At 38.2% G+C, this 26637-nt stretch overlaps 1 protein-coding gene and 1 pseudogene across 2 annotated transcripts in view; one reads left to right on the top strand and one right to left on the bottom strand.

The window, feature by feature from the left end:
* The window catches only part of LOC145491805 (uncharacterized), a 130616-nt gene that overhangs the window by 87599 nt on the left and 16380 nt on the right, over positions 1-26637 (top strand). The gene's annotated exons all lie outside the window — the stretch shown is intronic.
* LOC145491803 (uncharacterized) lies at positions 5916-26391 on the bottom strand (annotated as a pseudogene). Its single transcript, XR_014049891.1, has 17 exons — positions 26210-26391; positions 23823-23947; positions 22653-22740; positions 21455-21568; positions 20616-20687; positions 19591-19679; positions 18759-18873; positions 18120-18173; positions 17927-18004; positions 17728-17824; positions 16942-17099; positions 16403-16442; positions 9330-11728; positions 8429-8474; positions 7822-8058; positions 7203-7280; positions 5916-6742 (listed from the first exon to the last, which is right to left on the bottom strand). The product of XR_014049891.1 is annotated as an uncharacterized LOC145491803 (transcript).

Genomic DNA, 26637 nt, shown 5'->3' with positions numbered 1-26637 from the left:
TTTGTGACCTCACGATCCCCACCTGAAGGAACTCGGTTTCTTGTTCGGAATAATGGCGGCCGTTGACAAATTTGTTTTGTCGAGCGACGAAAACAATGGAAAACTACATAAAGGTTCTCAGAAAATTTCTCGAAACGTGACAAGAAAGCTTAAATAGAGGAACGATATTACGCAGGTGGAACGGCCAGCAATCATCAAATAGTTCGTGCTTTGTGTGCGAAACTGAAACTGAAACGGATAAGAATGCAAGCCCTCGCACTTCACAGCTTTTATCCAAAGAATCAGCCGCTACCTACGGAAAAGTAACTATGGATTCTATGCAATTTTGAGTTTTTAAAACCAGTTCAAGTTTGTTTTGCTTGGTTAAACCGACTATGTTGCATTCTGTGTGCTGTTTGAGTCAAAGTTTGTAGACACCCTGTATTTGAAAACATGTACCTCCATGATGTATTTTTATTGTCCAGGTAATAGAAAGAACATTACAAGTTAGTTGGCTCGAAAATACGAATTTTATGTTGTTGTGGCCAGAGCGATATCTCACGAGTTCGATGTGCTCACTCTAGAGATTTTATTGTTCTTGGCATTCGAACATAAATTTCATATCTTCTCACTACTGTGTGATATCCCCTATATTGGGATTATTGTTATTAACCAAGAACTTTGAACGTATAAACATGACGTGTAAAATGGTAGCAGGGTTAAACAATAGGTCCACCGTGAGTAAATGCGAAGAGGGATAAATGAACTTATGCCATATATGGAGAAGTAGTGCAGATTGTTTTGCATTAAAATAAATAACTGTTACAAACTTTCGGTTGAAAATTTGATTGACAAAAGATTGGTATTTGACTGTAATTACAAAAGACGTTAAGGTAGTCGCTAGAATTAATCATCATCATCATCACATCATCATCATCGTCGTCGTCATCGTCATCATCGTCATTGTCATCATCATGGTCAGTTTTTAATAACTTATAAGTTTTCTCCGGTGAGTGTTTCATTTTCCATCGCTAAGTTTCCTTATCTTGACTTACTAAGTTCTTTTGTTCACATTTCTTGGCACGTAGGTCTCTTGTTGTCGTTTGTCAGAATTGTTTCGTGAAGTTTATACTCCCCAATTTGAGAGCATATTAACTCCTGTACAGCCCGTACCAAAGACTTACGTGAGCAAAATAACATCAAGACACATGCTCGCACGTGTTCGGAGTACAATCGAGGAATAGATGAAGGGGGCAACCAAGTATTGCTTGCTTGATTCGAAACTGTTTTCTTTTCAGTTTGATCACATAAACCCTGCGCTCTAATCTTACTATATGAGGAGAGGATGGAAGATGAGAGAGTCAACTCCCCCATACATTCATTATTTTCAAATGGTTCTTCTCAAGTTATTTTTGGCCATAGTAGTTCCTACATAATGTTGCCACGAACATTGCGTGGATTTTTGTTCTTGGAGGATGAAAATACCTGTAAAGCTGTTTGTGCTGTCCATGCGAGCAAATTCTGCGTCACACGATTCGCTATTGCTGGACTGCCTTGGTCCCTGCGACTGGTCCCACGAATTCAAACCAGTTTGAATTTTTGGGACAAGTCCCTGCGACTTGTTCGTCAAAACGCTTCGTGTGAACTGTTCGTGGGACAAGTCCCTGCGACCAGTCCCTTTGTGTAAACTCTTCAGGGGACTAGTCGCAGGGACAAGTCCCCTCGTGTGTGCCGACCTTTACTGTGCAGTGTGATCTAAAACTCTTGATTTGCGCTCAAGGGAGAAAAACGATAATTATATTATTATTATTGTTATTATTGTTACTATTATTGTTATTATTATTGTTATTATTATCATTGTTATTCGTTATTATTATTATTACTATTATTATTGTTATTGTTACTATTATTATTGCTATAATTATTATTATTGTTATTATTGCTATTATTGTTATTATTGTTATTGTTGTTATTGCTATTGTTGCTATTATTATTATTGCTCTTATTGCTATTATTGCTATTATTATTATTGTTATTATTGTTATTACTGCTGTTATTATTATTATTATTGCTATTATTGCTATTATTGTTATTATTGCTATTATTGTTATTATTGCTATTATTGCTATTATTATTATTGTTATTATTGTTATTATTGTCATTATTGCTATTATTATTATTATTGCTGTTATTGTTATTATTTTTATTATTGCTATTATTATCATTATTGTTATTATTGTTATTATTGCTTTTATTGCTATTATTATTTTTATTGTTATTATTGTTATTATTATTACTATTATTATTATTAAAAATAATTTCTGTTTACCAGGCTAAAAAAGTTAAATGTAACAAACCGAACCGTTTCGACACAAGGTTATCTTCAGGGTAAGTAAAGACCGTCCGCTAATTGCGTATTTAATAAATCAGTTACGTAATTCCCGATGGGTACAGACACAATGCAGCAATGAACCTGTCTGTTTAAATAACGTTTCCATTGTTGGATCATTAGGCCTTCGAGGATTCTACGCTTTGCAGTGGATTGAGCCATGCAAAGCATTCGCAAGCCAAAAGAATGCGAAGGATTCACTCGTAAATGGCGGGCAGGTTCAAAGTCGTTACCACTGTAAGTATGTTCATCAAATCACACCTGCACATTTCTCATGGTCTCGCCAATGTAGCTGTCACCGCCAGAACAGTTTCCTTTGTAGACAGGGTGTGATGCGTGAGTGTTTTTGTCTTTAAGGTTGAAAAGGCTATTGATTTGTCTTGTTTGCCAGAGGAAAATGAAATTGTGCTTGGAATTCGTGAAATTGTTTAGTTTGGAAATGAAAGTTTTACTAAGTATTTCGTTCCTATTACAGTAATCTAAGGGAGCTCAATGAAAAATTTCTAAAAAAAAAAAAGCGATTTAGGGTGTTTCCAGTGTTCTAGTTATTCAAAAGAGTTTAGCACTCGATTTCCTCCATTCTTCACCAGGTGACGTAATCCCTTCAATTAAGGGCCTTTCGCTGTCTTAGGTTTCTTTTATGGTTTTTATTTTCGCCTCTTTCCAACTGATCTCTCTGTTACATTCTGCACTGTGTCGCGCTAAACTACCGTCCTCCTTTTCCATGCGTTGTTCAACTGAATCCAGTCTACCTCATAAAATGTCTTCCTTGGTCAGTCTGACTTTACATTCATGCTCTCTTTTTGAATAATCGCTGTTTCTTCTATGCATACTGATTCTTCACCTTCACATAGTATTCTGTACACTACCTTCTAGTCAAGACCACGACCAAACAGGCCTGTATTGATCTTTCAGCGATGACAAATAGTATAAACTAAAACTGAAAACCCCGTTGAGACAAAACCGCCATTTTCTTCAAATCAGTTGAGCTGAGAAAGGTTTGCACAAAATGATATAATCTCAGAAGCTATATCGCAGACAAAGTTTCTTAGTTTCACAAACGATCTCTCTTTTCCGATTCAACAAAACATCACTTGTTCAGACTATTCAAAATTAGTCAGCTGATAACCGTTCATTATTAGAGCACAAGTTATCTATGGGTGAAATGAAACAGAACAATCTCACTAAACTCAGAAATAGGAATAATGATAATAAAAAAATCTCTATTTATTAATCTGGAATAGTTTTGCTGCAACAATACAGCGTTTCTACCTAGGGCACAAAAAATTAATTAAAATTGAAAGTTTGATTTCATTGATCCTATTAAGATGGCTGACACCACTTCCTAGGATTTCTCTACGTCTAGTTTACAAATTACCGTAAAATGTCTTTTAAGTCCTTAAAAGTGTATTTCTTGTGAGCAGCTTTCAAAGGAGATGAGTGTGAGACATGACGGAGTGGAATACTTAACTACAGAACGTTAACCATCGAAAACACATGTAATTAAGCCATAGTAACAAAATTAATGAGTTGGAAGGATCAGCAGCCAACACAAGATATACAATATGAAGTTAGGGACGGACCATTATATTTTCCAGGGGTGGGCGGAGGGAGGGGTTGGACAATTTTCTTGGGCCTAAAATGTTTCTCTCACCTTAAGGTTGTGCATGATTTTTCTGGTGGGCCATATTTCAAAAATAATAATAACGACAGTAGAAAACACTTGCACGAATTTTTTTGACCAGTTTTTACTCTCCAGGAATTTTATTTGGTAACTGCCCAACCTCGTCCCCCATCCCAGCCCACGAAAAAAGAATGGTCCACCCCTTACCAGTTTGGGGAGTGTGCACGTTTAAATGAACAGGGTCTCTTTTTAAATTAAAGGGAGGTAAAAAAAAAAAAAAAAAAAGATAGGTACTTAAAAGATCATTCACGACATAATTTTACAATATATGTTATAAAAAGAGCCAGTAAAAGTAACATAATCTGTCATAACAATAAACAGTAAAATTTCCATACCAATAAACAATAACTGTCCAAGTCACTCGTCTTAACTAATCTCGTGCCTGAAATGGTTTGGAATTTTTCCTTCTTTTTATTAAGAAAAAGATTGTTTTTTACACATCCGTGTGAAAGCACACTCGAGTTTTATGGTAAATGTAATATTCTGTTTCTACGAAATTAACAGTAATAATAATAATAATAATTATTATTATTATTATTATTATTATTATTAATACATTTCTACAGCGCAAATTAACATATATGTATATGATGAAATGCGCTTTACAATAACATATACAAGTCCTAAAAATAAAATCAAAATCCACTGAATAAAAATATTGAACCTTTTTCCTAATAAAGAAAGGATACATTGCAAAATGTTAAAAATTACATCTGCTACTTAACTAAAATGAAACCTTATCTAATTATAAGAACAACACGCAATAAGAACACGAAATTCGTGCTTTTCTCATTAAACGTTATAAACGCGTACTACGAGGCAGGTAATATGCAGGGACTAAAAGAATTTTCACGATTCTCAACCCCTACAAGATAGGACAGGTATTCCAGTCAGTTTTTCAAGAAAGTTCGTGTATAAATCCGTGGCGATATTGTACACCCAGGCGGCATTCATGAAACTCTTTCTTGTGTCATCAAAAATATTGAATATTACCGTTACAAACGAGAAAGCAATTAAAAAAACTCTTCATTGCCAATTTTTCCATATCCATGCAAACTTCACCGACAACTGTTTTCCGCCATATATAAAAATATCCCACAAATTACCTAAACTAGATCGTCACTGAAAGTGTACTTACAAAATATTTCGGATAATCAAACCAGCCTTCACAGTAACAAGAAGTCGGATGAAAGATTTCGTAAATTCTTCCCTGCTTCTTTGAACTGTTTTTATACATCCTTTCAAGAGCACCATTTGATTAAAATGCGCACTGCTACCACAATTTCAATACCAAACAAATACCAAGACATATAAAATACTTATATATTTAAAACCAAGACTGTTCTTCAAATATATTTGTAATAAAGTCAATGGACGATGTTACTTGTAAATTAACACGTCCTAAAACTTGACAGCTATTTCGACTCTGAGCCATCAATAAATTACGCCCCAAGACTTGACACCTATTTCGACTCTGAGCCATCAATAAATTACGCCCCAAGACTTGACACCTATTTCGATTTTGAACCATCAAAGATTTATACGTCCAACATTGAGCTACATTGAATGCTTAGGGAACGAAACGGTCAATCTCCTTTCATCATGCTTAATGCTAGGTTTAAAGTGACTTAAAGTGACTTTTTGTTTTTTGTGTGTTTTTTCCTCTTTTTTTATAGGCGTGAGACTATTTAAGGATTGCCTTTGATGTTTAAAGATAAAAACTAGCGATAAAAAAGAACGACGTTTCGACCTCTCCGAGGTCATTTCTAAGTAAAAAAAGCGATTTAAATTAGTTTAAATTTTAAACCATGGTATGCCTTATCGTACCGTACAGCAATTTGCAGAACACCGTTTACAATTTTCATAAATTGCATGGCTTCGCAAAAGTACAGGTTTTCAAAACTATATTACGCCCCGCCCACACCGTGCCGGAGAAATTTTAAAACGGAGGTTTTACTCTGAAAACGCATCAAATGTTCTCCGTCCACACTACGCCGAAGGAATTTGAAAACGGAGAATTCATTCAGAAAAAGCATCGAATGTTTTCCGTCCACACTACGCCGGAGAAATTTGAAAACGGAGCAATCACGGGTCATTTTGGATTTGTGTTTAAGGAAAACCCGGGCAGGGAAATCACACGATTATCGTAACGTAATCGTTTTCGAAAAGCTTCGTTTTGTGACATAGTCTAGTGTAAAGTCGCCCATTATTTTTCCATTCTAACTACCCATAAACCTAATTATGAATTCTCTTCCTCGGTTAGAATGAACCGGTTCATTTCTATCCTATTAAGAAACAGCTGGATTGAGAAAAACTAAGGACTGCCAATTTGGCAGAAAGTAGCCTCTTTTAAATCTAACTATTTCCAAATTGGACACTGAGCATGTAGTCCTATTCTGTACAGTGGACCAAGTGATGTCCAATTTGGGAATTAGTTGGATAGTTTCTTGCATGGGAGTTGAGCAAATTAACATAACTACAAAAGATATCCTTTCACAGCAGGCGGTCAGCTATCACAGGATATCCAAGTTTGTTTAGCAAGTCGTATAGGTTACCCACGGTTATGTGGCGCTGCCTAGCAATGAAAGACAGTGCAGCATCAAACGGATTTAAAGTACGCTTGTCAAGGAAACGGATCTCCGATTGGGTTAAGCCCAGTCCCTCGGCAACCACCTCCCACTCTGGACCACCTAGGACAAACACAAAATCAAACCTCATTTTTATACACTAGCGTGGTTAAATAATGAAAAGAACAACATGAACTAACAAAAATACAAAAGAAAGGTTTAGAATCTGTTGATTGGTCTTTAAAGTGCGCAGCTGACACTGAATAAAGATTTTAATATAAACAACTTCATTTTCACTCCTGATCATTGATCAAGGTAACTTACTGTGGAGAGAAAGAAAGCAATGAAAATTGAGATATTTGAGTCCACGAGATTCAAAACAATAAACCTTCCCTGTTTTCCCAAGAACACTGAGTCCAGGTCAGAGTGGACAGAAATACAAGAACTGAATCTACGAAAACGTCCACCCCAACCTCGTTCTGGCGTTATTGTTCTTACACATTGAGGTAGAATGCGGGAAAGGTCCATTTACATTTTAGAAATTGCGGTCACACCCCTGTTCAGCACAACCAGCATAACTTACCACTCAAGTCAATTGTAAGTTCTCTTCCCTTGGAAACTGGGATGTTTCGAATATCAAGCCGTTCAGACAACAAGGGACCTAGAGAAAAGCAAAGAGTGTGGTCAAAGAGGATCAAAAATAGCCGTCACTATTTTCCCGACGCGTGGATTCCAGACCATGGGGGAAATAACAAAACGTGACTCACATTAGGCACGGCTGGCAGAACCCCAAGTGATGTAATGAAGGAATTTGTGAAGGTGGTACAGCCATCACCATAACAAAAGCAAAACTAGCGATGGAACCTCTTGGTAACATTTTCAGATTAAACTGCGATTAGTTGTTCAAAAGAAAAATCAATAAATGGGAACTACTCCTTTCAGACCACTCTCTATGTGAAATGCATAAGTACATTTTAGTGAACAGTTAATTACCACAAAGAAACTCCATACGCATTTTGATTTCACAAACGTCAGGTCAAAGCAGAATTATGATACCAAATCAAGTTCCATGTCGACAGCAATATATGTTAACAGTACGTGCTATGATTGTTCGTACACGCGGAGTACTTACTCCCATAAATTCACAACAAAAACATTTATAGAAAGGCAATCGATTACAAGATGCTTGCCCAATGACTCACCAGTACATCCAGCTGGTACAATCTCTCTTAAATGTTGGAACACGTCAAGCCTGTTTGATTCTTTAGCTTTCCTTGCCACGCAACGGATCAGTGTCTTGGTGTCAGAATGTGGCTGTTCCAGAGAGGCGTCTTCTACTTTTATAGTGTCTCTCAGCTGAAGTACAATCTCTTTGGCATCACATGAGTGGGACAAAAGAGCTCCTTGAACCTGATCAGGAAGGACAATTTCTTTACTTCCTATGAATGGCGGCAAATTCACAAAATTAGCTTGTTACATGTTGGTTTCTAGAAAGAGGACAGTGCCAGTCTCATGTTATAGAATTGCACAATTTTTTTGAACCCATCACTTTTAATTTTTTTTTCTTTCAGAAAAAAAACGCATTCAATTTACTCCTCCTTTCCCCCACCTGACAGTGTTGCGTGTCAGGTTTTAAACACGCGCCCCAAATCTTCTGTGGTGTTACAACTTCAACATTGGGGGAAAGATCTTTCTAGGGCTATTTGGTTGGTTACGTTGGCTCCTTGCAATTTCCACATAACAAATTTCAACATAGCAAACCCTTTTGGCCAGGGTTCTAGGGACAAAAACACAATCATATAAGGTTACCTTCCACGGAGGCTATGCTTCTTCCATCACTTTCGCCAAGTGTTGGCTGTGGAATATTCATAGAAAAAATTACCGCAGGGAGTGCATTCCTTATAATGTGCTATAGACACAAGATTCGTTTAAGAAACAAATATGCAACAAAGTGCAATTAGCTGTGTAGATCTACCTTTAAAATTTGACATTATCTTTTACCCTTTGGTAGCTACTCACAGATATACCCACTTGATGTGTTATGCAATATGCTCTGGGTGTTCCGCATATATATACCTCTTACTAAACGAGTTCGAAGTCCGTTGTCACGGACCGAGCGCTCCGTGCTTGGGCGGGGAGAAAACAAGGGGAGAAAGGGGAGAAAACAAGAATCCGTAACATACAGCGCGGGCCCAGAGATCGAGGCTAGGTAGATATTTAATGTACCTTTACTGTGTGTCTGACAGGTTTGAGAAACAATTTCTAGCCAACGTTTAATGACTGATGCACGTCGAAGCAAACTGAGTCAATGTGCAAGTCGCTGGCACGTTTTAATACACAATTTAAAGGAACTAAAGTTTTAAAGTTTGATTTCCCGGTATTATTATGTCAGCCGACAGCTGGTGGACGAGTTACTGGCGGCCTAAAATGGGAGGCATTCTTCACGTTGATATAAACTTAAACTCAAAGTTGAATTTTGAACTGAAATGGACAATTCTGTTGATTTTAATGTAATATTATGCTAGTTAAAGTAATGTCATGGAAGTACTGTAATTAAGATTCTATGTGGTTTGAGTCCATTAAGCGATGTACGGTAATAAAATAATATTGTTCAGTATGGAGTCAAATCATTCCCCCTCCTTTACCTTCCATTACATTCTTTGCCATATTTAACACTTTCACGCACGTACCATACTTTTCGGTTAATTACCTGATTTCCTATAGGCTCCAGCCATGGTGCAAACTGCTCGACCTGAACAGTAGTGCCCTCTGCAACAGCAGACTTGTTGCAAAAGTTCTCGACATTTTGCAACTCAGACTCGGACCAGAAGTGCAGACATTCCTCTTACTTGCAACCTTGTGCACAATGTTTGCGACAATAGTAAATCTCACCTCTCTGACAACAGATTGGACAGAGGAAACTTTCTTCATATTTCATACTCTTCACCCAACAAAACTCATTTCGCATGGACTCAAGCAACAATCCCAGCTGCCTACGTACTGCATGGGCACAGTTCACGACAAAGGTGTCATCCCTGACATTTGCAGCCAAAGAGAGCTTTGACTGTAAACTTTCTGCCAAATCAAGAGTGGGACTACCTTTGTGGACAACAACTTCAATGGAAGATGAATGGCACAGCAGGATTACAGAACAGTTTTTTGAGGTATAAAATCTTGCAAAATTGTGGTACAACTGTGGGTCCACTGCGCTCGTATATTTATCTTTGCCCCACTGAATGAACTGCAACACCAGTCGCGAAAACAAGCCAAGTGGAACTTGACCAGATTCAAATTTTAGAAAAAGAGGTGGAACTTGGGCAGATGCAACCAGCTTCATGATACCCTCTGGTGGATGTGTCATCAACATGGATGGCACCAGGTACTGCTTATCACATGAAGCATCTGATGAAGGCCAAAGACAAAGCAAGCTGAATTTCTCCATAATTTCAATTAGACTCTCAATAGTTTCTTTGTTGTCAGAGAGAGTATCCCAAGCATGTTTTAGAAGTTTCTCCTCTAGTATTCCTGTTTCCTCAAGTTTACACCATAGTTGTTCGAATTTCTTCTCTTTACGATCATAAGGTTTGATGGTTATCACTTTCTTGAACACATCAATCAACCACTGAGGGTCCAAAACTACCAACTTGTCCAGCTTTGGAGTGTCGCTGAAGTGAATCAGAATTCTCTGGTCATGGAGAAAGTCCAATAATGTACGAAATTGTTTATCATCTGTAATATTACATTCTTCAGATGCAATCTGTTTTGCACCGTCAAAGGGGATCCATTTGTCACCATCTTCTCTCCTAGCTCTGAGAGCCTTCTCGTATCTTAACCACTTGATTGGAATGGGCTCTTTCAAATGTGGCAGTTCCTTAGCAACATCAAGAACTTCTTCACGCAAGCGTACGACTTCTGGACATTGAACCTCATGGCCTGACTTTGTGTTGTCCACGACAAAGACATCGTCATACAGGTGGCTTTTGTGGGGCTTGCTCCGTAGAGAGCCAAATACGTTATTGGCCAGTGCATAAGGATCACCACCACCATAAGGTTTGTCAGCATGAGTGCACACCAAGAAAACCGGGGGAAGCTTCTCTGGTAGCACTTCAGATTCCGGGTTTACTTCACGACTCTGATCTTGAATGGCTAGGGAAGCAACAGAGGACATCCACAAATCTAGATAATCCAAATTGGTTTTCACATTAAATGTGTCTTCCCGTTTTCGAAATATTCCGTGCTTCACAACCGGTTCGGCTTTTTCATGTGGATTTTGGCTCAGATTATTTACCAGAAGGTAGATGGCCCTTGGAGTAAGAAAAACTGGGTGAGTTGTATAGTAAACCGACTGCCCGGCAAAATCCCACAATACTGAATAAATGTCTTCTTCTTCTTCTTCTTCCACTTTGTTATCTTCCTTGAGAAACATTTCAACTAAAGTTGCCATATCTTCTGACATGTCAGGTGTGAAATCAGCTTTCTGTGGGTCTCTGGATGTTTGAATAGCTTCCGAATCTCTTGGCATCTCACCAGATCGTGTATCTTCAGGGATATCGTGATAGGTTGCTGAATCGTGGCTGCTGGTGCCAGGAACAGTTGCAGCTGAAGCTCCTAAAGTGAAATCGCTGATACCTTCTTTCACCACAGAGCCATGGCCACTTGGCACACTGGAAGCTGAAGATGCTGACTGGAGATCACTGCTCACAGTGGCAGAGACTGGTTCGACGAGGGGTGTGCTTCCAGCCTTCAGAGACTCGGGAAGTTTTTTCTCAGGAGTACCTTTATTCTGCCTCAAATTTTCAACCGTTAATCGGGCTGCATGGTGCTCATAGGATATAGTCGCCCCAGAATTTGTTATTTGGTCTTTCTCCCCTAGCTTCCAAATCTCGGTTGATAATTTAAAATGAGAAGGGTCAACGTTTATCCCTACAGTGCTGCCTTCATCTGGGTTGAAAGGTTTTCCCTTGAGTGACTTCTGTAAGCTGGTCTTTCCTGAGCGCTCTTGACCGATCAACATAACTGGCACCCTCTTGACATGAGTTTTTCCTTCAGTGAGGGCATTTTTGTAAGCTTCCAAAGCCAAAGGCCCACGTGCAAGAATCTCTGGAGGTACTAAGATGAAAAGGTAAACGACACTAAGTAAACAAGCCTACCAAGAAGAAAAAGATTAAAATATAGCTAGCTATTAGCCCCGCTATCAAATTCAGTAGATGTGAGCAAATTCGTTAGAAATTTAATTATAACTTTCTAGTTAGTTGAACCTGGGCAAGTCGCGCAATAGAAGCCCAATTGTCCGGTTAGAGCTTTAAGGGAGGAAGCAAACGCGAAAAGCAACGTGAATTAAGTAAAAAGAAAGATATGCTTTACTTTAGTAAGAGAACGTTCGCCTGGGTTTGATGGCACATTTCAGTCGGCAACATCATAAATCAAGTGTGTCACGTGAAAGATGAAATGTTCAGCATGTCGTAAGTGTGGTGCAGGGCAAAAAAACCTTGGTCTTGGATAAGGATTCGAACCCACAACCTCCCAGATACCGGTCGGGTTCTCTTACCACTGAGCTACAGCAAGACACACGGTGAGCTAGGCTGTTTATTAGGTTCACATGATTAATGATTTTAGCTGTGCATCGTCACGTTTAATAGTGAAACCTGTGTATAACGGTCACCCTTGGGAGATAGCCAGGTGACCGTTATATGCAGGGTGACCGCTGTACACAGGTTTCCTTTAAACTCCCCTGGAAGTCAATAAATAGCATTTTTATGTGTAAATAATCACTCAATTTACGTTTTAATGACAATAACGAGTAACAGCAACGCAATAAACACGATAAAAAAAGGCCCATAAAATGTCCGTGGTGTACTTGAAGGGAGGTGCACTATACTTTGATTTAAGTCTCCAGTGAGTGGCTGCATCGGACTGAAGCTGATAGAAGAGAAATTTGATGCTGAGCGCTGTCTTGGTCTATAAAACAGTAGCCTAATACAGTGTAAAGCCGCCGCTGTCAACTTGATAAGTACCGCAGTACAGTGTTATAATCTGGGAACTATGACGAAAGTGAAAACAGTGTGGTACGGTCGTGTTGTTACAGTTACACTAGCTAACTATTGTTTGAAAGCGACGGCACTTTAATGTTATCTGCCGCAAGCATGTGTTGGACGTAGGCGATGACAAGTATTAGTATTTGTGTTTAGTACTAATATTTGTATTTTTGTGAGACCCCTGCCTTGGTGGCTGCTATTTAACGAGCGGATGAATAAAGCTTTTCATCATTCGTTAACTGTACCCAATTTCGTGACCGTTATATACAGGTAAAAGATAATAAAATTGTGGATTAAGGAAGTCTAAAGTGTGACCGCGTCCCTTATATACAGGTGACCGCTATATGCAGGTCAACTTAACAGTAAATATAAGGGACGATTTTTGAGAAGTGGTTCAGTGACCGTTATATACAGGGTGTCCGCTATTGCTGGTTTTCAGTGTCACGCCATTCAGAATAGATCAAAATAAAAATCAAAACCGTTCAATAGATTAAGTCCAGAATCTAGGAAATGAGAGAAGGTAAATATGCAAAGACTCTCGCCAAGATTCTAGTCACAGCAATTTTTCTTATGCAAGATATGCGGAAAAATTTTTTTATCCAAATTTATAGAGATTTGTATGGAGACGCCACGCTGGTGCCCATCCGTATGGGCACCAACATGGCGGCCGGAAACCATCAGAAACATCTGTCACTGAGTTTTGCTACAAAAGCGTGAATTTGTCCCTCGAGGAACTCGAAAACAATAAAATAATACTTTTTCTAAGATATGAACTGTTCAGATAGCCAAATTCCCCGAAATGAGTCACTTTTTTAACCATCATGACAGCTCTCTAGGCCGTCATGTAAATGCCGCGTCACGCAAAAGCATAAAAATTCAAGCGTAGTGTATCACAAAACCAAGAACCAAAACAAAGAAGCTAACGTTGCTACTGCGTTTGCCTACAGCAACTCTTACGCTAATTTAGTTGCCTACAGACTTCTCGGCGCACGCATCATAATTCAGTGATTGTATCGTCGAACATATAATTGAGAAATTTCAATGAAATTTAAAACATCAAAAATATACAGGCATATAGATCGGTAGTCTCGTAACCCCAAGTTTGGTAATCAAACATTAAACAATTGATTCATGCTTAGCGTGCGTAAATCGAACTATGGATACACGCGGGAAGTGTGGAGAGCACAAAAAAAGTGCAAGAGTTGCTCGAGGTGCAGCGGACTGCTCTCCAAACTTCCCAAGTGCATCCAAAACTCGATATACGCACACCTAAAAACATGAACCAACTCTTTCATAACAAAGCGACAACAACTTAGGCGCTAACGTTAACAAAAGGAACTCGCAGCTAAAATCGACACAAGTTTTGCAACTAAAATGACAGTCTGCACACCTCATATTATTTACGCACAGCCGTGCGTATATCAAAGAATTGGTCAATGCTTAGCGTGCGTATATCGAGTTACCGATGCACGCAGAAAGTTTGGAGAGCACGAAAGAGGCGTTAGAGTTGCTCGAGGCGATAGCCGAGAGCAACTCTAGCCTCTAGAGTGCTCTCCAAACTTCCTAAGTGCATCCAAAACTCGATATACGCACAGCTAAAAACATGAACCAATTATTTTATAACAAAGCGACAACAACTTAGGCGCTAATTTTAACAAAAGGAACTCGCAGCTAAAATCGACACAAGTTTTGCAACTAAAATGACAGTCTGCACACCTCATATTATTTACGCACAGCCGTGCGTATATCAAAGAATTGGTCAATGCTTAGCGTGCGTATATCGAGTTACCGATGCACGCAGAAAGTTTGGAGAGCACGAAAGAGGCGTTAGAGTTGCTCGAGGCGATAGCCGAGAGCAACTCTAGCCTCTAGAGTGCTCTCCAAACTTCCTAAGTGCATCCAAAACTCGATATACGCACACCTAAAAACATGAACCAATTATTTTATAACAAAGCGACAACAACTTAGGCGCTAATTTTAACAAAAGGAACTCGCAGCTAAAATCGACACAAGTTTTGCAACTAAAATGACAGTCTGCACACCTCATATTATTTACGCACGGCCGTACGTATATCAAAGAATTGGTCAATGCTTAGCGTGCGTATATCGAGTTACCGATGCACGCAGAAAGTTTGGAGAGCACGAAAGAGGCGTTAGAGTTGTTCGAGGCGACAGCCGAGAGCAACTCTAGTCTCTAGAGTGCTCTCCAAACTTCCTAAGTACATCCATAACTCGATATACGCCCAGCTAAAAGCATGAACCAATTCTTTTATAACATTGCGGCCACATCTTCGGGCTAAAACATGTTTTATTTGTGATTGACTCCAAAGCTCTCACAATGCACGGTGAAGGAAAACAAAGGTCATTAGGATCCTAACACGCCACAATCAGTTTAGCAACAGTTGGACGAAAACGCTTAACCTGGTTTCTTCGAATTAATTATAATGAAAATGTAGGCAGACAAAGTCAAAAATACTCAATGAAAATGTAGATAAACAAAGTCAAAATACTCAAGTTTAAGTACATATCTTAGCTAGGCAAAAGTCAAAGGCTCGAAGTAGAGTTTGAATTGTTCAGAATAATCCTCACTTTGCCGAAACTTAACAAAAGGAGCCTGCACTAAACTCGACGGTAATTTTGCAGTTAACTTGAAACTGCACACGTCATGTTATATACGCACGGCCGTGCGTATATAGAGATTTCGTTCAGGATGACTCAATAGGAATTAGGTAGGACTAGCGCGCGCGCTATGTTATTTAAGAAATAGAGAACATGTACTGTGTTTCTATCGAGTTTTAGTATAAATCTACTAGCGTTCTATCACGAATGCCGTTCGCTGATTGACTACGTTGAGTAGCTTAGCAGTGTGCCCTTGTTGACAAAATGACGGCCGTTTCCTGGCGTTTTCGAAGTGTCTGTGAAGAGGATTTAGATAAAGTTTTGAACGACTGGTAGATTTATACTAAAACAATTAGATTATTTGCTCTCGATTTCTATGCGTAATAGTTGACTCAGGCTGCGCCCTCGTCAACTATCACGCGATAAAAATCTCGAGCTTAAAGACGAGTGAAAGTTTGGGAGAACGAGAAATGCTGTGGGAACACGAGCCGCGGGCGAGTGTTTTCACAGCTTTTTCAAGTTCTCCCAAACTTCCACGAGTGTTTCTAAAACTCGATAGAAACACGGAGAACATGTTTTCTATTTCTTTTAGAAAACAACACGACGAAAAAAAAAGAAAAAAAACTTGTCAACTCTGATTATCAAAATGTAAATTCTCTTTGCTCGCGCCATCATTGCGTCAACAGCTCGTGCTAGTTCTGTGTTTCTATCGATTTTTAGTATAAATCTGCTAGCGTTCTATACATTTTGGTATAATATCATTGCTTTGACAGATTCCATTCATGCAAATACTCAAATTCCGGATAAAAAAAACTACTATGAGGTTTTAAGTTTATTTTTAAAATGCAGCTGATAAGGCAAGTCACCCGATAGCTACCATATCTTACTCAGTAAAGACGACGCTAGCTGGTGGAGATTTGCTATAGCAGTAATAGCAATAGTTGATCTGGTGTTTTATAGTATGGTTATTGTTACTTCTTTAAGCTACATCTACCAAGACGACCTTACAAGCAGCAGCACATAAATTTTTATCATAAAAAAAAGTAATTAAATCAGTTATTCCATCCGTCCGGTTAGTCAGTCAGACAATCAGTCCGTCCGTCCGTCAGTCAATCAACCGTGTATTTACCTTTATTTTCTGCAATGAGATTGAGAACCCGCTCCAATTCCTGGAGGAGAACAAAATACATGCGTTTACCTCTTTTGTAATCTAGTTCAAGAAAGTTTTAAGGAGTTTGTCGCCAATACGGGGTTTGTACAAAAGAACACCAGACAAACACCTTGCAATAACGAACATTTACATCTGCGTTACGCCGTTACGCAACAACCACACGAGACGCTGATCAAAATATTACCATAATTATCATCAGAAGTAAATAAGTCAGGTACTATTGAATTAGTTTACTACTTGTTTGCATCAGGTTTGTGGCATTACTGCAAAGTTTTTTACTTCTTTTTTTCTTTACCGCACTTTTAGTGCTTCAGCTTGTATATAGAATCGCACTGCCGTACTGCATTTAAGCTGTGTAATGATCGCTAACTTGATGACTACCCTAGACAATGTAGTTGCTGATACAAATTTTCACTCACGACGGCAAATAGTGTGTTCACAGATGGTCGCAGAGCTACACGGTGCCTAGAAAAATTGACATAAAATACACCCCTAACCTCAAAGTAGGAGGTGGGATCTTCACAACTTTCCATTCCTGGCACCTCTTCCGGAAAGTATCGCCTCATACAGTCGTGCATCATCTTCAACCAATCCATTAAAACATCATTATTTTTTCCTTGGACTCCCTTACAGAGACGGAACAATCTTAACAAATCTGAATATGAAAAGAACAGTGAAACGGAAAATTTTAGAAATTCTTGATGATGTGAAACCTTTGCACATAATTATAAGGAACTCCTCCCTCCCTTTACAAAGTAAAAACTAATTAACATTGAATTAATGTAAGCAGTCCATGATCCCGAGAGCCATTAAACCCACAGCCCAAGAACCACCAAGGGGCATTATGCACAAACGACCAACAAGGTTATCTAAGAGGACATCACTGATCACATTGTTACTTGTAAGGTTTTCTTAACTGTCAATAACGCCTGAAAGGTTCTTTAACGTTTTTGCTTTGGCTTTGTACTTGCTTTAGAAATTATAAAGTCTATCTGTCAGCAAAGGTGTTGAAAATACTGGCACTCGATCAACGCGCCACTTAGCACAAACTCGGAGAAGGCAAGAATATTATTATATCAACTGCCACAATTTCTGCTATTGGCCGCTTTCCCCGAGACTCAGTCAATAACCCATAAATAAGTAGTGAGGTAATCAAAAAAGTACAAAGACGACATTGAGAATGAATGTTAAGATATGTGACAACTTCATCTGCACAATCACGATCATTGGACCATTAGATAATTACCAGAACAATGAAAACAACTCTCTGAATCTAAACAAACCTTCTATTTTGTTGTGTTTAAGCATATGATTAACACCAGAATTTTCCATTTCAATCACTGTCTTCATGTTACAGAAAGTCAGCTCCTTTTGGACAATCTGTATGCAGAGAAGAATTGTAAGTTTTGAACTACACAAGGGATTCAAATATTTCTGTATTTTCATTCCAGCTGCAAGTTCTTGATATCAAGTACATGTTACCTCTATAATTTTTGCCTCTGTGGTGGGAGCCAGACAATCTCGCGCGCGTTCTAACTCCTCCTGCATCCTAGTTTCGACCTGTTTAGAATATTATTGGAAGTTACATCAGTACCTCTGTCAGTCTAACCAAATCAGAATTCAACAAAAAAAACACTCCAATGTGAATACGCTTGAACACTAGAAACTGACAAACCTTCTGAAGATACACTGATGCATCGTTTTCTGCAAGTAAAATCTGACTTTCCAACTGTCAAGAAAAGTGAAGCAACAACAAAAAGTTAACTCTATCTATCAAAGAAAAGAGCCCCAATTGGTATTACATAACTAAACCGCGCATGTAACTTGACCACCTTAAACTATCATGAAGGGGAGCAATTTTCGTATGATGCAATAGTCTCTAAACAACGAGGTTACGACGAACTCCCCATCCACCCGGCTTAACTCCTTAAAAGTCCCCTGCCTTAGAGAAGAGACTGTACTGTATTGCACAGTATTTTAAACACCTTTGATTTTTCATTTTATGATTGACTTGCCAACACTTTGCCGGATTGTCTCTGTATTTGGAATTCTTCATTAATTCATTTCTCTATGACACAGCTTCCCTTTCATATAAAAGCACCACCGCTAACAGAAAAATTAACATAGAAAATTCCCTACAATTTATAACGCCCTCCGCAATTAGCAACTCCAAAAAAAAAAAATGCAACAACAACCAGTCTCATCACTATCTCACGCTGGTGAAATGGAAGTAATCCAACAACAATAATTTAAGTGAGTGTAAGTACTCTTACTATTAACTTGCATTCACTGATCAGCCTTGTGAAGTTCTTACTTTGAAGAATTCTGCAGACTCGTCTAGGAAGGGTTTCTCAAAATAGTCTTCATAAACACTTCTAGAGTTAATTCCCTGTGCCAGTAACATTTCACATGTATTTTTAATGGCCATCCTTCAAGAAAAAAAATCTAATTCTTACTACAAGATGATCGATCTCATGTCCCGGACACTAAATCAAATCCTTTTAGTGTCCTCATTGTATCCTGGGGCCTGTTTCTCGAAAGCCCAGGAAACATTTCGGGCCCGTAAAGCCATTTTTAGTTCATCTGTATCTAAAAACGGAGAAGTGTATACGCCTGAAACGTCTTGTATAAATGGCTCTTCATATTAAGAATATGTGAATGAAACAGCTCTGTAATCGTAAGGTTCGAGATTTTGCTATGGCTTTACGGGCCCGAAAAGTTTCCGGGGCTTTCGAGAAACGGGCCCCTGGTCCGATTTTAGATAAAAAAAAAATTGTTTTCCCACCTATGGTGTACCTTTACTCATTCTGCTACCTGCCAAAGCAATTATGAAAATGTGACGGGATGAAGTGGTTGCCCATTAATGGAAAGGTCAGCAAGGTATTTTCCACTGTAGTCTGTCCACAGGCGTTTCTTTTTTTTTTTTATTACGTGTAGTTTTGAAGAAGCGAATATCTGAGAATGAGTTTGTTCTATTAATTTGTGTTTTTTTATTTCTCTTGCTCACGACGACCTTAAGAAAACACAGGTCTGTTAACTGACTATAGTTACTGACAAGGATAAAACGCGTGGCACTATTGCTTGAAATGCTGTGCTGTTTTTGATTAAATCTGTGTTCAACAGTATAACTACAGCATACAGTGTACCTGTCAACAACTTCTCCTTGACGCTCTCTTCTCACCAGTGAAAGCAATGTTTGAGGTACACGATCCCTTATCCTATCATGCTTCACCACCTTGAAACAATTTGACAAGAAAGTATAACATCTGTTTACAGGGTGTTAGGCGTATCTAGCTGCTGATATAAATTAAAAGCGGCAAGCGGCATCTAAATGGGAACTGTTTTAAGACAGAATCATCAGAATCGTTAAACATTACTTTCATATGAAACTAGATTGCATTGTCTCCCAGTCAATAGCCAATGTTTGAGGCGGAATTCAGTCGATGGAAGTCTGTCTCTTTTGCCGTGTTCAAGGTAACCTTATTGATGCAAGAATAGAATCATGGAAATCTTGTTTCTGGTTCTCTCATACTTTTACTTAACAGCAGCTCTTGTCTAAAAGATTCACCAGTTTACTTCTGACCATTTTCGCTTTTTGTTGTTGTGAAAAGCTATGCGCATGTCCTCTTATTGACTGTGAATCTCATTACAACATTGACTAAGTAGTCTGTGGATCATGAGGCAAACCCGTGCAGCCATAACAATGATTTCATATGCAATCAATACAAGGACAAACGCATAAAACTTTGACGGCAATTTGATTGTTACCAAAATATAAACATGTCTGGATTTATGAAAACAGTGTTTTCGCCAGAGCCGATATAAAGTAGACGATATGCAAATTACAAGGAATGTCCAACTTTTTTTTTCTCCACTCTCTTCCCATAGTTTGAAGTGATTTTAAGGCCCTTAGGAGTCACGAAATCAAAGTGCATATGAGTGATTTGGCACAAATTATTGCCACGGTTGGAACCCCGCCTTAAGGCCACCCCGTTAGTACGGCCACCTCGTTATTACGGCTACTTTATTCTTGCCCGAACAAAAGTTCGGTCAGCCATTTTCGTATTTAAAGAACCCTTTAATACGGCCAGATTTTTGCGGCCCATTGGTGACCGGATTGACGAGGTTCCACTGTATAAAAATCGGGAAAATAATTTCAAAAAAAACTTACCAAGTCCCTAAAAAGAATTGATCCTAACGTGAGAACATCGTGAACACCATTTTGGTGAACATAAACTCTGTCCTGCGAATACAATTAACAAATATAACACATAATACTTAACTAAAGAATGGCTCGGCAGGAGAGCGAGATGGACATATTCAATCACCAAATGTTTAATCATCACTGATGAACAATCATGGAGTTTGCTTGCATATTTTAATACTAAATAACAAACAAAATAGGAAAGATTCTCTGATCGAGCTCCTTGAAATTATGAGTAAAAGAACGGTTGCTAAACTCATAGGTTTGATTGTTCTTCAGTTTAGGCCCAAATACTGACTGGAAAACACTGAAATAGAATTTCCAAGCGTGTGAATTTCAAAATTTCCTAGGCGGGGTGGCGGGTGTGGGGTGGGAATAATGTATTTTTGGAAAGCTCTTGGAGGTATAGCTTTCCGTGTGATTGAGAAAACATCCATTGAACAAATGAACAAAGAAACGATGTGGTCAATTTTCACTGATTTTGACTGTACTATGAATGAGTTTTAAACTGCAATTGCCCACCAAACACGAAGGGAAAAGATTTCTACTTACACGTACGAACTGTTTTCTTTTGTGCAATGTTTGGAAGAAGCAATTCGCTGAAACGAGCGGTGCATCTTAATGGTTAGTATTGTAAAATTCAGATTTGTCAGGGAACCAGTCATAACTTTTTTATTCACCATGGAACAGTTTGCCATAACAATAATTATGATATTTCATATTCACTTACTAGTAAACTGCTGTTAAGTTTTCACTCAAGTTAAGTTATTTATTATGTTAGATGAACATGTAGGAAAGGAACATACCATGTACATAAGGATATCTCTAATAAATTCCATCGATTCCCGATATCTACTCCAGGCAGTATTCAGTGTGTCCAGGAAGTTGTCATGGTGTGAAAGCAATACATCGTGGCATACCTTGAGAGAAATACAATGGAAGCTTGTTAAGATCCTCTCTGAAAATGTGTCAAGGACATGCAAAGTAAATACTTGAGCTAACAGGCTTGAACTCAGGTCAATTTACAGCATTATTATCGAACTTGTTCTCCAAATACACAGATAATTACTTCCCTTCAGAACGTTAGTATGACGTACATTTTACTTTCATTTTATACCCAGCCCGTTTTAGGATGAACAAGATATCTCAGCCACTTTGAATCAGAAATGAATGACTCTGGGCAGGACGATTCTACTTGAGGTGCCCCACAATATGAACCTAATAATTTTGATACCATGGCAAGTTACTGGGTTCCAGACCTCCCTAATATTAAAGGCTTTTCTGGCCACCTTTAGCGTCCTACGTTGATATTTGCCAATGGTACCTGATCTGCATGACCTAGCAAGCATATAAATATGTTAGGTCGAGTTCATGGCCTTGCTTAATGTTTTTCGCGCTGAAAATCACTAAAATATTGAAATCAGGTTGGAGGGGACTGGAAAAGAGTGGGTTGTCATAGGAACTGGAATGTTTACAGCCTTAGGTGTGTTGCATGTAGAACTAAGAGCCTACCAAGTTTCAATGGTTTCTGCTGCACATTGACCGAGATAGCTCTATTTATATACTTGATGTAATATTTGGTTGAGCGTAAGACGTCATCAGTCTCATTTGCATATTTAACACATTTTTCAAACTCAAATATCTCCCAAACTAATGCAGATATTTGCAAACGGTAAACGGCGTTTTTAATCTCTCATAGAATTCTATGTGATCAGCCAAAGAATTCAAGGGGTAAAAATTTGATAATGCTGGAGTCAGGGTATCAAAAAAATTGTAGATTGGGTTCAGAACCAGCTTAATTTTTTAGGAAATCAGAGTACAGTCGAACCTCTATAAAGTGGCCATCCAGTAAGCGGTCACCCCTCATTAAGTGCCAGTTATCAAAGTCCCAAAATTACTGTCAGTGAAATATTGTCAATAAAACCCCCTATTAAGCAGACACCTCCATTTTCCCAAGGGTGGCCATTTAATAGAGGTTCAACTGTAGTTAACGCAGTTTGATACCTTTTCTACCAGATATTCTGTGACAACTTCCTGGAGACGAGAGTATAACATCTCTCCATGCCCGTGAAGCACCAGAGTGTAAGCATTCCTGTCCATTTTAAATTAACATCATTAGGACATCAACAGCTTATATATATATATCCCTTTGTTAAGTCTCATTAACTAAATAATTTATAATTTATGTATGTCTTTCAGCCCTACATTGTACATGCACAGTGCACTACAAAGGTGGCTCAAAACAGTTTGAAGCACTTTCCAAGACTTAGATTTTGATGGGTCATTATAACCACTCTTTATCACTTAATGCTACAATCATGTATCGGTATCAAAAAACTGCTTAATCATTGGTGAACATGTTGTTATCACTTTTCTGATGTCCAATAGGTTACCATAGCAACAGTACCACCAGCTCAAAACATCCTTAATGACACCTTTAGGGGCTTATAATTCAAAAATGGCAAGGTGAAATCTTTTAATATTATCAAATTTTGATGAGCAGGATAAGACAAAACTTTTGGCCAAGTTTAAAAAAAAATCTGTTCATGGGGTTCAGAGCCACCTTAAATTTTCAAGACTTTAAGGTGGCTCTGAACCCCATATTCGGATTTTTTTAAAACTCTGCTAAAAGTTTCATCTTATCCTGCTAACCACAACTTGATAATATAAAAAATTTCTTCATGCTATTTTTCAATAATATTAACCCTTAAAGCTATAATTAACGGTCTTTTTAGCAGGCGATAGAGTTGAGCACTATGTAAACTTATTGTGTCACAAAAATGATAGCAACGTGTTCACCATGACCAATGATTGGGCAGTTTTTTGATACCATGATTGTCGCATCAATTGAGCGGTTACAATGACCCATCAAAAGTCTTGGAGAGTGCTTGAAACTGTTTTGAGCCACCTTAAATGAAGGAAAATCACATGTTACATTGTAGTACACTGTACATGTACAATGCAGGGTTGTGCTCTAGAAGTGCACGTGTGCCACAGGCAACTAACTTCTCCCTTTGGGGAAAGTGGAACAACTTACTTTTTTCACATATGCTTAAGTACTGGGCACCCAAGATTTCATGGTTAGGAAACTTTGAGTTCACAGCCTGGCAATGAATGTGTGCATACATACTACCTTTGGTTATAAACTTAACTATATTATTAAGAAACATTTACCTATACAATTCTTCAGCACTATGTAGCATGTATAGCTTCTCGGTCGCCTTTGTGACCAGAATCTGCTGAAAGGAAGTCTTCAGCAATTTCCAAATATCTTCCACATATCTATCATCTATAGTCATCTAATCAGTAAGCACATAAATCAATACACAATGTATGACAAGCACACATGCCAGAGCCAAATTCTTAATTTTCAAAAGAGGGAATCAAGAGCTGTTAAAAGGTGAAAACTGTTTGTTGATACATCAAAAATCAAATCAGATCTTATAATATTGTTAATGTTAGAGAACACTTGAAGCCCAAAAACAGAGACCGCTTAATGATTGAAGTTGGTACACTTTTTTTGTGTCCCACTTATATTTCAGACTAATATTCCTGGATGGGCAGAACAATAATTAATACCATAATAATTACGAACTTAAAAAAGTCCTAGAAGTTTTTCCTGCCCTTGTTAGCACCAAAAAGTGTAATTTGCAATGTGATATTCTTGCATCAATATAATATTCACCTACTTTCAAGGCAAAACCAATTAGAAACATGGTAATAACACTTTCTTTAGCGGATGCTTAGTATTTGTCCAAAAATGAAAGAAAAAATATAAGGGGTTGATAAATGTACAGAAACAGTACTGGCAGGTATGGTTCTGGGAGGGGACAATGAAATTGCTTTAAACTGTTGTTGCACGAGAACCATTCCTCAAGAGAGGATTGGTTTTCTGGTATGATCATAATTCCTCTAGTCTCTTTTAAAATATACATTTGGTGGTATGGATTTAAACATTTTATGTAGAACGGGTTTTGTCACATCTTCAAATTAAATATGATGACATAATTATGTGCAAACATTAAGCAGAATTATTGCAATTTGACCAAGTTGGTTTCTTAACAATGCATGTCAGGGGGCATTTGGCCCTAGCATAATAATGGTAGTTAAATAATAATCACACATTCAACCAGGGTAAACCCTTCAGCATAAGTTGTTATCAAAACATGCCCTCAGTGCTAATAGTGTTAAACTACACACTTTAGAGAATTTGCATGGACTAAATTATCAATTTGACATTTGCACTCATGTATGCATGCTTATCAGTTTCTATCAAAACTTTCAAGGTTTTTTAACACAAGAAACTGTAAATGCCCTCCTTTTGTTTCTAAAAGTTCTTTCAAAGCTTTGGAGAAACGAGGAAACGTTGCAATTTTGTCGACCACACTAAGCCACCGCACACTAATAGCTGATATACTGTGAAATGGCTCAGCCAATCAGATTACAGCATTTGCATTAGTGTACTAGTAAAATTCTACTAAAACTCATTATTAGAATTCTACTTATATACTAATGCAAATGCTACAATCTGATTGGCTGAGCTACTCGTATACTATCAGCCATTAGAGTGCAGTGGCTGTCGGTCCTCCACAAAATGTGACATTTTTATCATTTTTCCGAAGTTTTGGAAGAAAGTTAATTTAGATGTAAATAGACACCGGTGAATTAAATTCCTGATAAGACTAAAAGAAGGACATTAGCGGTTCTAAGAGACAATAGTTGATTCAGCCTTTGGCCTCATCAACTATCACCTCGTAGAAATCTCGAGCTCATAATCTAATTGTTAAATAGAAGCACAGAAAAGTTGTTGTAGTAACATTGTTTATCATTTTTTTGGGTTGTTTTCTAAAAAAAAGATTTAAAAAAACATTTTCCACATGTTTTCATTGAGTTATAGATTTAAAAACACTCATGAAAGTTTGAGAGAACACAAATAATCTGTGGATAAACATTCACACTGGGTCACCCCTTGGCTCAATTGTTCCCACAACATTTCTTGTTCTCTCAAACTTTCACTCATTCATCTATTTTGAAATTGGATTGCAAGCTTAAGATTTCTATCATGTTATAGTTGACACAGGCTGTGCCCTTTAATGTCCACTATCACGCCTAGAAATTGAGAGCGAATAATGTAATTGTTTCAGTTTACATCGACTTGTTATTGAAAACTTCAGACTTTTCTTAAACACTGGTAACTGGCTGATTAATCGAACTTCCGGGTACCAATAAGTGAGTGACTCATTTGTAACAGTCATGCCCCCAGCTCTCAAAGGTCTCACATGAATGGCTTGATACCCTTCGAGATGACAATGGAACAAACCTAACAGTAACAATGTCCTTAGCCCCAAAACAATAACAGCTGCTATAAACAAGCAAAAAAACTACAAGCTTACGAGAGCTACTACACCGCCTATACATCAGCTATACATGTATCTCGTGGCAGGTATTCAGTAGGTGTCAGTGAAAATGAGTGAATCGAGTGCAAATGAAAATTCACAATGTTAAGTGGCATTTTTAAGTCAATGCCAATAAACTTGAAAGTTGTTGATAAGTCCACCTACCGGGAAAGCTCTTATCCTCATCCTCGTGTTTTTCTTCGACCCCTTGCCGGATTGTTGACTCATGACGGAAACTCTTCGCTTTTTCTGCAGCCTTTATCCTTTGTGATAGCTAGGCTCTATATATGGAAGGTCCCCAAGTTTCCCGATTATCAAGATTTCAAATTATGCATCATGGCCATGTCATGGGCCATGCAATCCAGGGAACACGGACCACAATGCCTTGTGATTCAAGAAGATTTTGAATCGCAAGGTATTGTTGGTGAATTGTGGTGCGTTGATTCTGAAGTAATGCCGTACACAGACCTTCACTTGCCAGTTTCCATGTGGCGTTGCGACTGTCCAAAATTAAAAATTACCTAATCCCCTAGATAAGAACTTGACGTTTTAAAAAGTTGTAGCTCGACAGGGCTCATTGTTTTGTAATAGTG

The sequence above is a fragment of the Orbicella franksi genome, chromosome 7 (assembly GCF_964199315.1).
Source record: "Orbicella franksi chromosome 7, jaOrbFran1.1, whole genome shotgun sequence".
NCBI lineage: Eukaryota > Metazoa > Cnidaria > Anthozoa > Scleractinia > Merulinidae > Orbicella > Orbicella franksi.
Note: the sequence above shows the minus strand (reverse complement) of the source record. Positions and strands in the feature narration are given on the sequence as shown.